The sequence below is a fragment of the Natrix helvetica genome, assembly GCF_964273705.1.
Source record: "Natrix helvetica genome assembly, chromosome: 3".
Taxonomy (NCBI): domain Eukaryota; kingdom Metazoa; phylum Chordata; class Lepidosauria; order Squamata; family Natricidae; genus Natrix; species Natrix helvetica.
The window spans coordinates 17,873,846-17,888,464 of record NC_138549.1 but is presented as its reverse complement, the minus strand read 5'-3'; positions in this window follow the sequence as shown (position 1 = coordinate 17,888,464).

Genomic DNA, 14,619 nt, shown 5'->3' with positions numbered 1-14,619 from the left:
GGAGTCACTGAAGCGGCAGGCGTGAGATTAAATGAACTCCAGAGGATGGTTGGGGACAGGAAGGTCTGGTGGAACGTTGTCCATGGAGTTGTGATAAAGTAGTAGACACATTTTGGAAAACTGATATATTACCAAATTTAGTTAATTTGCCCATAACACTCAATGACCTTTATTTACACTAGGCCACAAATAAACCATGCAGGTAGTTCTCAACTTATGACCACAATTGAGCCCAATTTTTGTTTGTTTGTTAAGTGAGCTTTGCCCCATTTTACGACATTTCTTGTCACAGTTGTTAAGTGAATGACTGCAGACATTAAGTTAGTAAACCTGTTAGTATACCTGGCTTCCCCATTGACTTTGCTTGTCAGAAGTTCACAAAAGGTGAATTACTTGACCCTGGGACACTGCAACCGTCATAAATATGAACCAGTTGCTAAATATATGAATTTTGATCCCATGGCCATGGGGATGCTACAGTCGTCATGTGTGAAAAGCAACCATAAGTCACTTTTTCAGTGCCGTTATAACCTTGAATGGTCACTGTTGTAAGTCAAGGACTACCTGTATTATGTTCTTCTTCCTGAAGTATATCTCTAAATACTAACTGGATAAACACAGATAGGATTCACATATAGCACTCATTGATTTTACTCATTGATTTTACCAATTGATTTTACCAATTATTGCTGAACATGCTGGGGGGAAAAAAATCTGCCTTTCAAAAGAACAAAATAATCACCATTTGTGTAACCTCATTCTGATTTGTTTCCCCTTCTTTTTAAAGCTGATCTCGCTTGTGCCTCTGTAAATTCATCAAATGTTTGGCTGGGTCACTAAAAAAGTGGGGGAATAAGCTAAGAATTAAGAAGTAAATCACATAGCTCTATTTTCATATTCGCCTACGTCATAGTTCAATCAGTAATGCACCAATAAATCATGGTTTCATGATGATATACTTCACTACTATAAAAGAATGCATGATTTATTCACTGACTTCCTTCTCCCCATCCACACAGCATTGTAAACTAAAAACTGAATTGTCTACCTGTATGGATCCAGCTCTTTCATTTACATCCTACACTTCCACTGTATGCGCAGTAGTTACTTATTCAACAAGTAATATAGCATACTAAGGACTTCAACCTTGGTCCCCCAGACTGCATATTTTAATCACTATGCAGCACTGACTTATTAATTCAGGGACTTTGCTATGGTTACTATTAATGAGGCATGTTAACCTTGAAACTTAACTGACATTTTTTTCAGTAGCATGGTGAATATTTTGCAACTATTAACTTTGATTTTTGTTATGTCTCTTTTGACACAAATTGTTCTAGGAGACACATGATGGCCCATGTGAAACATGACTAAACGGCTTATTGTATAACTTTCTTCAGGCAGAATCCTATTTAACATAGTGGTTAACTAAGAAGTATGCCCACTTCTGTTGTACCTCGGTTGCTTCTCATAACTTTCTGTTTTTCCTCTCTGATAAATTGAGAGAGGGTAAATTGGTACTGCAGACTTTATGTTTTCATGCACTGTGCTGCATCTTTAGGTCCAGCTTTTATTACCATATTTTTCAGAATATAAGTTGCATTTTCCCCAACCTAAAAGAGAGTGGAAATTTGGGTGCATCTTATACACTGAATGTAGTCCTGCCCACCCTTCGGCCCCCACCCTTTGGCCTCTGCCTCCCAGCAGTTTGCCTCCTTGCGGTAAACAGCAAACAGCCTGTTTCAGCTTCAGCTCAGCCTGAGTAGCACAAGCAGCTGATTGTCAGTTTGGTTGGCCTCCCGACCATCAGCTCTTCCAGGCTGCAGGGATTGCCATTGCCTATTGCTGCCTCATTTTCAGCTCCGTATCCCATTTTTGGCCTCTGCATGCCCTGTTTCAATAAAGCTGATGAGAGCTAAATAGCTTGAAATAGATTTATACTAGTCTCCCTTTATTTATTTATCAGCACGAATGCAACACAAATGTAACAAAGGCAACATTAAAAAATGGCTTTCTGTCTGGATGGCTCCTAGGGTGACCTGAAAGACAGAAAAGGGAAGCAGTATGCTCCCTCCCATATTTGGGCATACCAGGGGTTGTGACACAATACATACCTATTTCCCTGGCTTAGCTGATAAAGGAGGAGAGCCTGTGGTTTAGTGGGTAATACAATTGCCTGATATGTAAAACAGCCCAGGTTCGATTCCCAGTAAGGTTATGGCTAGTTGATGAGAGCTAAATAGCTTGAAATAGATCTATAGTAGTCTCCCTTTATTTATTTATCAGCACAAATGCAACACAAACACACACACACACGTGTGTGTGTGTGTGTTGCATTTGTGCTGATAAATAAATAACATAATACATATATATAAAATTTGATCCAACACATTAGTAGGATTGTATAAACACTAGTGTATGTTTGTTTTGTAAATAATACTTCGGTTAATTTTATTATGATGGATTTTTCATTCTTTTATTGGTAGTGTTCCAGAATGTTAATATTAGATATAGACCACTTAAAACTCTTCACAGTTGTCTGTCCGTCATCTATCTATCTATCTATCTATCTATCTATCTATCTATCTATCTATCTATCTATCTATCTATCTATCTATCTATCATCTGGCCATCCATCTCAGAAACACCCACTTAGCAACCCACTTTGAATGACAGTGACTATTACAATCAAAACAATTTAAAAAATGACTCCACTGTGGATCCACACCATCCTTTAGTCCAATGCCTAGAGTGAAATTGAGGAGTTTAAGACACTTCTGAAAAAGTGCAGGGATGGAACCACTTGGATCTCAGGGTAGCAATGCTGTTAAAGACAGCGTATCCTATGACAGAGGTAGGCATGTTCCCTGGCTCCTATCAGAAGATGTTGACGGTATCTGAAACATTCTGTGTTACATCTTACAGATGGAGAGACACCATGAGAGAAAGCCATTCCTTGAGCAACAAAGCCTATACCACGAAGAGCTTTACAGGTAATAACTGACATGTTGAATTCTACCTATAAGTTTCCTCTTCATGCTGTCACATTTTTTGCACCTTATTCAATGTTTTAATAGGCAAGTAAATAGAAAGAATGTATATTGACTTTGTATCTGATCTGCAGGATTTGTAAAGCATTCTATAAAATCTGTTTAAAAATACAGTAAACTTGATCAGCCAAATAGTTAACCCCAGTTGAGGAATTCAGCCGGTTCAGATCGGTTTGGGCAAACTGATAGTTCCAGCGATCAATTGGCCCCACCCACCCCTGCTCTATTCTGTCCTATATTTCCTTGTTTGAAGCCCAGCTGATTAGCACGGCACAGAGGATTGCCGCATCTCAGCTCTTTTACTCACAAGGGCTGCAGGAAAATGTAAGATTTAGTGCTGATTTCAAATGCAATTTGGTATGTGCATATGCAAAGCAAACTGGTTGTTTCACCGGTTGAATCCCACCCCTGGTTAACCCTAAATTGCACTTTATGCTGTGAGTTACAGAACTGAGCATAATGCTATCATTATTTTTCATCACATGTTCATGGTGGAATTGCAACTTTTTCTCTTCTCTCATTTTAATAAAAAGCAATGATGAAACTCATATCAATTGAATACATAATAAAAAAGGTAGCAGGCTTTTTAACATAGTTCCTTTTAAAGGAAAGCCAAGTTTTCATCATTATACCGAACCAAGATCAAAAGCTTATTTTTGAGTGATGGTTCCAACATTGCTTGCTTTCAATATTGTATTAGAATATCCCTATAGCTCAAACTTTTCCATAAGTCAGTAATACAAACTTTTACTAGAGTACAATCTGCCTTTCAAATTCTTCAGCACAAACAAAATTATTCTTACTAATCAGTAAAAAAGAAGAAAAAGTGCATAGTTTAGAAGGTAATGAATCAGAACTAACTGTCAAAATATAGGGAATGTTCCTTTAGCGTTGCAGCTACTAAAATGTGTGGCATTGTGCAAGGAGGAAGACATACTCTGCCTCAATGCCTCACATCAGGTGTTGAAAATGATGTGATCTGCCTTGCCATTTGAAGTGAAGCATAATAGGTAGCATGTTGTGCCTCACAAAGTATCAAGTGGACCTGATCTGTCTTGACCAGCTGCTTTGCTTCAAGGCAAGTGTCTTCTGAGCCTACATAGAAGATCACTGTAGGGGCAGATAAGCAACCAAAGAGAAGTAATGTGATTGCTCCAATCTGTAAGGTAAAAGCCACCTTGTAGAATATATGGATGAGTCACTTTCAAAGTAAAACATCTGCTACATGTTTTATACCTCTTTTGTAAATGACTTTCAAAAGGTTTCTGATTTCCTCCTGGATTATGGCTAATCAGGAGAATTTGTCAAAGCTGTGCTGATCCCTAACAGACTTATGTGAGAAGTATGTACCCCAAATGTATGGGATATACTTTCAATAAAGCTAGTTGCCAAATTTTGAGACGTGTACAAGGAAGGAATCTGTGTCAATCAAGATACTGCTGCACTATATCCCAGGAACATCTTCCAGCATATTTAGCAGTAAAGGATGCTCAGCTCTGTATTTCAGTACCAGATGGATGACTGAAGATGCTTCCTGCATGATTATCCTGTTGGAAGATGTAGGAAAAGATAAAGAAAAAGTATCCCTGTGCGCCATAGCCAACTTTTGAAGCCATTGAGCAGTGCTGTCTGAAGACATTTTGGGGTTCTGTATCCAACATGACATCATGCCATAGAATGTATGGCGAAAAATGGAAATCTGTTCCTTACAACTGAAATGCTACCTATTTATCTACTTGCATGTAAGATGCTTTTGAAACCAACTAGAATTCAATGGCCGGCAACCAGAAGTGGGCTGCACTTACCTTAACAACTGGTTCCCTGGTTGTGACTGCGCGCACATGTGCAGACACACTTCGCTCTCATGTGCCTATTTGGGGCTGAAATGGAATTTCAAACATGCAGCTGATCAACTCAGGCAGGTCCTGTCAGTACAGGAGGTGTGGCACAGAGCTGGGCAGCTTGGGCAGGGGGAATGAGCCAGAAAGATACTTATAAATGGAGAGGATAGCACAGGGGCAGGGGGCCAGCCAGTGATCACAATTATCAGTCCATCTGAACCAGGCCGACCAGGCAGCAGCCCATCACTGCCGGCAACCTTGTGGGTGTCCAAAACAGAGATGATAAGATGCCATCAACAAAGATATGGAAGCCATGGACCTGTGCCTTGGAGATACAGCTGACCATGCAAAGTGGCACTCAATGATCTGAAAAGCAGACCCTTCACTTGTGGACATACACTTAGGAGGAAGAGGAGGAGGAGGAGGAGGTAGAGGAGGTGGTGGTGGTGAAAGTGCTTTTGAATTACAAGGTGGGCAGAAAATGAGGCAAGTGATGGGAACTCATTCCATCACATGGTGGTAGAACTCCAACCATTAGAGCAGAGCTGTCAAACTCACTGCCCGTGGGCTGGATGTGTTATACGCTGGCCACACCCATGCCCGGTTTAACAAAGGGGGAAAAGTCATGATACATCATGTGACGATGCCGTGACTCAAGTTTGACACCCCTGAATTAGAGCATAGAGCTTCTCCACCATCTTTTAAGCCACTGAGTTACATGGAAAGGTATAGTACGTTAGCTAAATGTCTTTAAACTATCTCAACTGATAGGAGATACCATTACTCCTACAAATGTTATCTCCTGTCACCTATCAGTTGAGATAAATAATTAAATGCAGAAATGGGAATAAATTATAGTATAGAGAGACATGGTGGCTCAGCGGCTAAAGACGCTGAGCTTCTCAATCAGAAAGGATGGCAGTTCGACAGTTGAAATCCCTAGTGCCTCATAACAGAGTGAGCTCCCATTACTTGTCCCAGCTTCTGCCCACCTAGCAGTTTAAAGAATGCATGTAAAAATGCAAGTAGAAAAAAATAGGAACCACCTTTGGTGGGAAGGTAACAGCGTTCCATGCACTTCGATGTTTAGTCATGTCAGACACATGACCACAGAGATGTCTTCAGACAGTGCTGGCTCTTCGGCTTTGAAACAGAGATGAGCACTGCCCCCTAGAGTCAGGAATGACCAACACCTATGTGCGAGGGAAACCTTCATCTATCCATAGTATTCTGCATTGCAGTAGGGAGGTTTTGAGGGGAAGTATAATATTTTTATCCAAGCACTTTTACTGTATTCTCTAGATAAAGAAACACTGGACTACATATGTTAATCATAACAGACAATTTCATTGAATAGCATGGCCAAATATATATCATTTTATAATGATAGATAGATAGATAGATAGATAGATAGATAGATAGATAGATAGATAGATGATAGATAGATAGATGCCTAATTCTAGTAAATATATAGTAAGAGAAGACCAAAGACATTTTTTTTACAATGAAGCATGACAAAGCTGTATTATGTTTTAAGAATATTTAATTGTGGCTTTAATGGAACTCTGGAGAAAAAGTACCCTCAAAGGGATTAGACTTGAGATGTTTTCTCTCCTGCCTTCACCTGTTGAAACGAGAAGCTGGAAGCTTATAAATTTTCACTATATCCAGAACATCTGGCATTTCATACATGTGCCATGACATTGCTTAGTTAACTGACAGGTGAGCATAAATAATGAGCCATAACAGACCGGCAATGTCTAGGAGGTAACTTAATGACTTCCAGTAGTTTAGGGTTTAAATTCCTGTATTTTCTAGCTATACGCCATGCTGGTTGAGTCTTATGGCTTACATTCCTTTATTATAGAGTAGCAGTGCAGTAAAAGATAGACATGGGGATTACTTTTTGTAACATAAAAAGAGAGAGCATTATGATCATATACCAATATAATAAATTGATTAGGCTTCCTCAAGTGAATATATAAATGTATACATTGTGCTAAAAAAAAACCTAAAATATATTGAAATATTCAAACACCACTGGCTCAGGTTTTGCAGAAGTACAGGGCAGTTGTGTGTAACAATTAGTCTCAAAGTACAATATTATAAAACTGTATAGAGTTCCTCATATTTATCAGTAAACAGGAATATTTTTCTCATCTGACCCAAAAGACCAGAGTAACTTAGTGGGAGGAGGGGAGCAATTAGGTCTGAATATCAGCATGTATAGAAAGGACAACACAATCTGCGACCGTCTCAGTGCAACCCAAGTGCCAGAGATGTGTGTTTGTACCACAACTCTGGGATATTGTTATATTTCCTTTCCAGTAACATTGAAGGCAAGATATTCAATGTTATTTCGGTCGGGGAAGAAAAGTTAAATATACACCTGATGGGGTGAAGGTTCTTGGCTCAGTCATTAACATGTGGAGGGGAGAAAATAGAATTTTAGTCATTCAGTGTCAACTCGCAAAGCATCCCTGGCCTGCTCTGGAGTTGCCATAGAAAAAGGGGGATAGGAAACTGATGAAATGGCATGGCAGCACAAGACAGATGCCTGGAGATGCCAGAGTCGAAGAAAAAGAACTAGAAAAAATAATAAAATATTGCGACCTGGCCATCGAAACTATACGGCTATGGATGAAGCATGTAACAGTGATACCCATTGTTATCGGGACACTTGGCACCATGTCCAAGAATTTTACAAGATACAGCAACAAATTACAGCTTCCTGCAATAACATCAGCGGAACTGCAAAAAACTGTGCAACTCGGAACACCTTATATTTTAAGAAGGTACTTGGTTGATACCTAGGACGTTGGCAGCAAACCTTATCAACCATTAGCACCAGTCACTGGTATTTGTAATGCATTTTTGAATGTTCAGTTGGCTGAGTTTCATGTTTAATGAATAAAGTATAATCATCATCATCATCATCCATGAAGAGCTAAAGATACCAAGTTCATAGGGAGCTATATTACAAAAATGTAAACTCAACATTGATTTTTCAATGGATTCATCCTTTAACACTTTAATATGCATAAACACAAATATTATTTTATTATAAGTACAATTGGGACAGGCAACTCAGTTGCTAAGGAACACAGTTATGAAACCCCGTGTCATGTGACCGCACTGATTTATGGCAAATGTCACAGTAGCCCAGTTGAATTATTAGGTGATTCCTGTATGGTTGCAGTGACCTTGGTAACAAGACAGCCATTTGCAATGTCCTGCCAACTTCCCCATTGACTTTGCTTATTAGAAATTGGCAGTGAAGTTTATGAATGGTGAGCATGTGACCATGGGACATTGCAAGGGCTGTAATTGCGAGCCAGTTGCCAAGAGTCTGAATCATAATCCTGTGGATGTGGGGACCCAGCAATGGCAACAACTGGAAGGATTTGTCATGTCCCTTTTGTTCAGTGCCACATCATTGCAAGTTCAGTCACTGAATGAGTGGTCATTCAGCGAGTACTATCTGTATTTGACTTAACAGTGTTATATGAGTAATATTAGGTCTTCAGTATATTTTTTACCAAGCATCCATTATTGGAAAGTAGTTTGCAATTGGGCATGAAGATTTATCTTTTATATAACTAAAGAGGAAGCATACAGGGAAAAGAAAAGATTACTAACGACTGAAGATGTGTAACAGATGCAAATACTATTAACTCACTTCAAAAGATTGAAAAACAGTAGATGAACCATTAAACCATGTGTTACATCCTGTAAAAAGTTCTCTTTACAGCAATAACAATAAAGGGAAGAAAAATCTAAGCTTAAACTTGGTATTTACTAGCATTTCTCAATCTAACACATATGCTTACAAGCATTTCTCAATCTAACACATATGCTTATCTAGATTTTTTTTTCTCTTTTTAATGGAAAGCATAAATACTCTTCCTGCTGTCAGAAAAAAAAGAGTAAATGTCCACCTCTGCCAAGCTATGAAGTCTCAAAGAATAACAGGGAGATCATCAAGGAATGGAAAAAGGAAGTCAGCATTAATTTGCATTTAGTATATGAAGATCAAATTGGCTAGACCCAATGAAGCATTATTGTCTTGGGTTTGGTTACTTTTTGAGGAGGAGGAGGAGGAGGAGGAGGAGGAGGAAGAGGAGGAGGAGGAGGAGGAGGAGGAGGAGGAGGAGGAGGAGGAGGAGGAGGAGGAGGAGGAGGAAGGGGAAGGGGAAGGGGAAGGGGAAGGGGAAGGAGAAGGAGGTGGTTTGACTATTTAACTTCCACATATTTCTCGGGTGGGCTCATCACAATCGCCATTTTTTAGAGTAGAACAATTGAAACCGGTTTTGGATTTATTAACATGTTCATTTCTTTCAGTAATAAATATTTTAAACCCATTGTAGATTTTTGATAAAATATTCTGAAAGTCTGTTGTATCACTGTACTTTGACCAAAGGACAGTCAGCCAGATTCTGTCAGATTTTAGATTTGTTTGTTTCACCTTTTCTCCTCAGTTTTCAGCTTTCTTGGCCAAATTTCAGTGAAGTTCCTTGTAGATGTTACGTATCATTGATGTAGTGTAAAATAGCCAAATTTTTATAGTTGTCGTGTTTAGGTGGTGTAATTTGTCTTATCCATAAATTAGGGTGATAGCTGATGCAAAACCTTTGGGAAAAAGTGCTTTACAATATGCAGGAACATGAATAGACCAGTTCAGTTCTGATCTTTAAATCAGTTTTGACTTTACAGGAGTGAAGTGTCTTCTTGAGAGGCACATCTTAGCTGTCTCCATATGTATATGAATCCACAGGCACTTAATTCCGCCTTGCACAGCTGCAGAGTTCCATAAGGCCGAGACAGCATGATGAGAAGTATGATTAAACAATATCTGTTTGCAGTAGGGTGCAAATGTGATGCTGTTTAAAAGAATAATTTAGGTAGTTTGTCTCTCATTACTCAAAAGTTTGCTACAATTTGATGAAAGAACAGGAAGTGCTTAGAGTGAAGTGAAGGATGTGAGATTAAATCCCCCTTCCATGATCAGAACAAATGATATTTCTCTCTTTCACCCCACACACAAACACTGTCACTCCGAAATTCACCTGAATGAATTTGCAAGGTTAAACCAATCACATGCATAAATGGCAAGACAGGAATCTAGTAACTGAACACATATTGTAATGGAATTCCTAAAAAATCCTTTCGGCGAACTTGAACCCAGGAAAAAGTATTCATTGGCCACAGACACTAATAAATATTGGCTATTGTCAGAATATTCATGGACTGGAATAGGACATAGCAACAGGTCAGCCATTGGGGACTGGCTGGAATAGGACATAGTAACAAGGTCAGCAAATGTATAGGCATGGCAACTGGGTCAGCCAATGGGAACTATTTGGTGACTGAGAGCCATGCTAGACAGCTTGGAGCCTGGGCATGGCTTACCTATGTAGCTCTGAGTCTGTGCAAGAAAACTAATCTAGTCTGCTTTCTGAATTGAAACTGGAAACCAATCTCTCCTCTCTACCACGTTGGAAGAATCTGCTGTTGGTATTGTACATTTATTCATGTGTTATTATGTATATAAAGGATTTAATGAATCCTGCTGAATCAATTATCTCTGTGTGCTTTCTGGATGTGATTTCTGCAACAAACTCTGAAAGCTGGGTTGCATCCAATTGACAGCTTAGAAATCCCATGGAGGAATTCTGAAAGTGGACGCCTTTCAAATCCACAATATTTATTATTGTAGCCTTCACCAGAATTGCTACTTCCATATTCCATCAGACTTGGCTAGGCAATGACCTAAGGACAATTGCAGCTATGTAGAATGTGGATTGTAACTGTTATTCAGTATTATTTGTAAGCCCTCTGCAATGTCAACACCTTGACAAACACCAATGGCTATGTGACAACTTCATTGGTTTTTAAGAAGGAGTAGCTGATATTTTTTTACTTTTAAAGCATACTAAAACAGCATCCAGACAAGTTGCAAAAATGGGCTGGCATATATTCTGCAAGTCCCACTGACATTCCTACAAAAATGCAAAGCCAAAAATCATTTCATACAGTGTTAATTGCTATTCTTCCCTTAATCTTGTTATGTCCTAGATTAGTTTTTTCTCCTGATTAAGTACTTAACATTCCAATCACCCTTTCAGCCCAGCACAACATCTCTCACTTACTTTTAGTAATGTAAGAAAGCAAATACATGCCAGATGGAGGGCAATTATATGTATTTGCGGAAATGTGCATTTTCTCAGATGATTGTTTTCTATTTATTTTAAAGTTGCTGTTTAAAAGCTGAATCATCTGCAGTGGTGTAAATATCCTGTAAAATATGATTTTCTAGTCCCGGGTCTAGAATCAATCAAATTTTAAACATAAGGGCAACACATACGGAATGTCATGTGGGATGTTGAGGGACAGAACTTCAAGATTCATAAAAATATGCCAATGCTGAAATTTAGGAAAAAAGATATAGTCACTAATAAAAAACTAAGCAAGGAGAGAAGCAGCCTACAACAAAAAAGAAATGTCCAGACAATGAGAAGTATTAACCAATGGAACAGCTTGCCTTCAGAAGTTGTGGGTGCTCCATCACTGGCGGCTTTTAAGAAGGGCAGCCATCTGGAATGGTATAAGGACTACTGCTTGAGAAGGAAGTTGGATTAGAAGACCTCCAAGCTCCTTCCAACTCTATTATTCTCTATTCTACATTCCTTCATCTTTAATGTGACAAGAGACCATTGTTGTACTCTGTCCAGTGGTGGGATTCAAATTTTTTTACTACCGTGGCTGTGGCTGTGGCTTGGCTTAGTGGGCATGGCTTGGCTTGGTGGGTGTGGCAGTGGAAGGATACTGTAAAATCTCCATTTCCACCCCACTCCAGGACAAGGATACTGTAAAATCTCCATTTCCACCCCACTTTAGGACAAGGATACTGTAAAATCTCCATTTCCACCCCACTCCAGGACGAGGATACTGTAAAATCTCCATTTCCACCCCACTCCAGGACAAGGATACTGTAAAATCTCCATTTCCACCCCACTTTAGGACAAGGATACTGTAAAATCTCCATTTCCACCCCACTCCAGGACGAGGATACTGTAAAATCTCCATTTCCACCCCACTCCAGGACAAGGATACTGTAAAATCTCCATTTCCACCCCACTTTAGGACAAGGATACTGTAAAATCTCCATTTCCACCCCACTCCAGGACGAGGATACTGTAAAATCTCCATTTCCACCCCACTCCAGGGCGAGGATACTGTAAAATCTCCATTTCCACCCCACTCCAGGACGAGGATACTGTAAAATCTCCATTTCCACCCCACTCCAGGACGAGGATACTGTAAAATCTCCATTTCCACCCCACTTTAGGACAAGGATACTGTAAAATCTCCATTTCCACCCCACTCCAGGACGAGGATACTGTAAAATCTCAATTTCCACCCCACTTTAGGACAAGGATACTGTAAAATCTCCATTTCCACCCCACTCCAGGACGAGGATACTGTAAAATCTCCATTTCCACCCCACTTTAGGACAAGGATACTGTAAAATCTCCATTTCCACCCCACTCCAGGACGAGGATACTGTAAAATCTCCATTTCCACCCCACTCCAGGACAAGGATACTGTAAAATCTCCATTTCCACCCCACTTTAGGACAAGGATACTGTAAAATCTCCATTTCCACCCCACTCCAGGACGAGGATACTGTAAAATCTCCATTTCCACCCCACTCCAGGACAAGGATACTGTAAAATCTCCATTTCCACCCCACTTTAGGACAAGGATACTGTAAAATCTCCATTTCCACCCCACTCCAGGACGAGGATACTGTAAAATCTCCATTTCCACCCCACTCCAGGACAAGGATACTGTAAAATCTCCATTTCCACCCCACTTTAGGACAAGGATACTGTAAAATCTCCATTTCCACCCCACTCCAGGACGAGGATACTGTAAAATCTCCATTTCCACCCCACTCCAGGGCGAGGATACTGTAAAATCTCCATTTCCACCCCACTCCAGGACGAGGATACTGTAAAATCTCCATTTCCACCCCACTCCAGGACGAGGATACTGTAAAATCTCCATTTCCACCCCACTTTAGGACAAGGATACTGTAAAATCTCCATTTCCACCCCACTCCAGGACGAGGATACTGTAAAATCTCAATTTCCACCCCACTTTAGGACAAGGATACTGTAAAATCTCCATTTCCACCCCACTCCAGGACGAGGATACTGTAAAATCTCCATTTCCACCCCACTTTAGGACAAGGATACTGTAAAATCTCCATTTCCACCCCACTCCAGGACGAGGATACTGTAAAATCTCCATTTCCACCCAACTCCAGGGCAGGATACTGTAAAATCTCCATTTCCACCCCACTTTAGGACAAGGATACTGTAAAATCTCCATTTCCACCCCACTCCAGGGCAAGGATACTGTAAAATCTCAATTTCCACCCCACTCCAGGGCAGGATACTGTAAAATCTCCATTTCCACCCCACTCTAGGACGAGGGTACTGTAAAATCTCCATTTCCACCCCACTCCAGGGCAAGGATACTGTAAAATCTCCATTTCCACCCCACTCCAGGGCAAGGATACTGTAAAATCCCCATTCCCTCCCACCCCGCTAATCTGTTTTTCAGCTCCATTCTACTGTGCAGGGCAACAGAAGAAGAGCCAGCTGATAAGATGGGACTCTGATCAGCTGGGACTTGGGAGGCAGTGAATAGATGGGGGCGGGGCCAGTCAGAGATGGTATTTGCCGGTTCTCCGAACTACTCAAAGTTTCTGCTACCAGTTCTCCAGGATTGGCCAGAACTGGCTGAATACCATCTCTGTCTGTGACCATATTTTCTCTGCCATGTTCACGAAGTTGAAAATCCAGCATTCTTTCATGTTATTCACCCAGGGTTTGCTTTTTATTTTCAAGTATTTTTTGTATCCCCTTTAAAGATGGGTTAGATAGATGTCAAGATAGCATGCCTCTGCTCGTTTGGAAATGGTACTCTGTTTAATAATGTCTTTTTTAAAATATATTTTATTTGTATGGGGATTTAGGTCTTATTAGTAATTGATGCTAGCCTGGCATTATTGGTTTTTTTTTTAATTGACGGATCTTAGTCAACTTTTAAAAGTTAAAGCTTCTTCTTTGCATATAAGATTCGGAACTAGGTGGTTCCCTTCTCCATACATAAACTATTCACAGCTGCAATGCAGCATCTAGACAGCTAACATTAGCCTGACAATTCCCTATCATTAAAAATGAGTGATAAGTCAGAGAATGAGGAAAGGGAGCATTTTCTTCCCTTAGCTGCCAATCATCATTTCAGAAACAGGTAGGAAAGCCACATTAAGGGACACAACTAAGCTTATATTACATTTTTTTTTTAAAAAAAAGCTTCTTTAACATATCAGCCCAGCATCCTTTAAACAGGAGAATCTGGTGAGTTAGATTATTTCTTTAGCATTTGCATTTTGAAGTTAAAAGATTTAGAATCAAATGCGGAAGGTCCCTTTCTTTGATGGAGAAACTTGATCTGCGTGGGTTCTACAAATGAGCTTTTGATCCTTCTGATGAATAGATTGCTAAATGTGCCCTCTTATCTATGTAGCTCCCCAAATGAGTTTGGGCTGCAACAAGCAAGGCAGGGGAGGTAACTCTGCTCCCCAATTCAGGGAGAATAGCAATAGCATTAACTCCATATCTTCCTTGTCTCCACATCCTTTTTTAGGCTGGGAA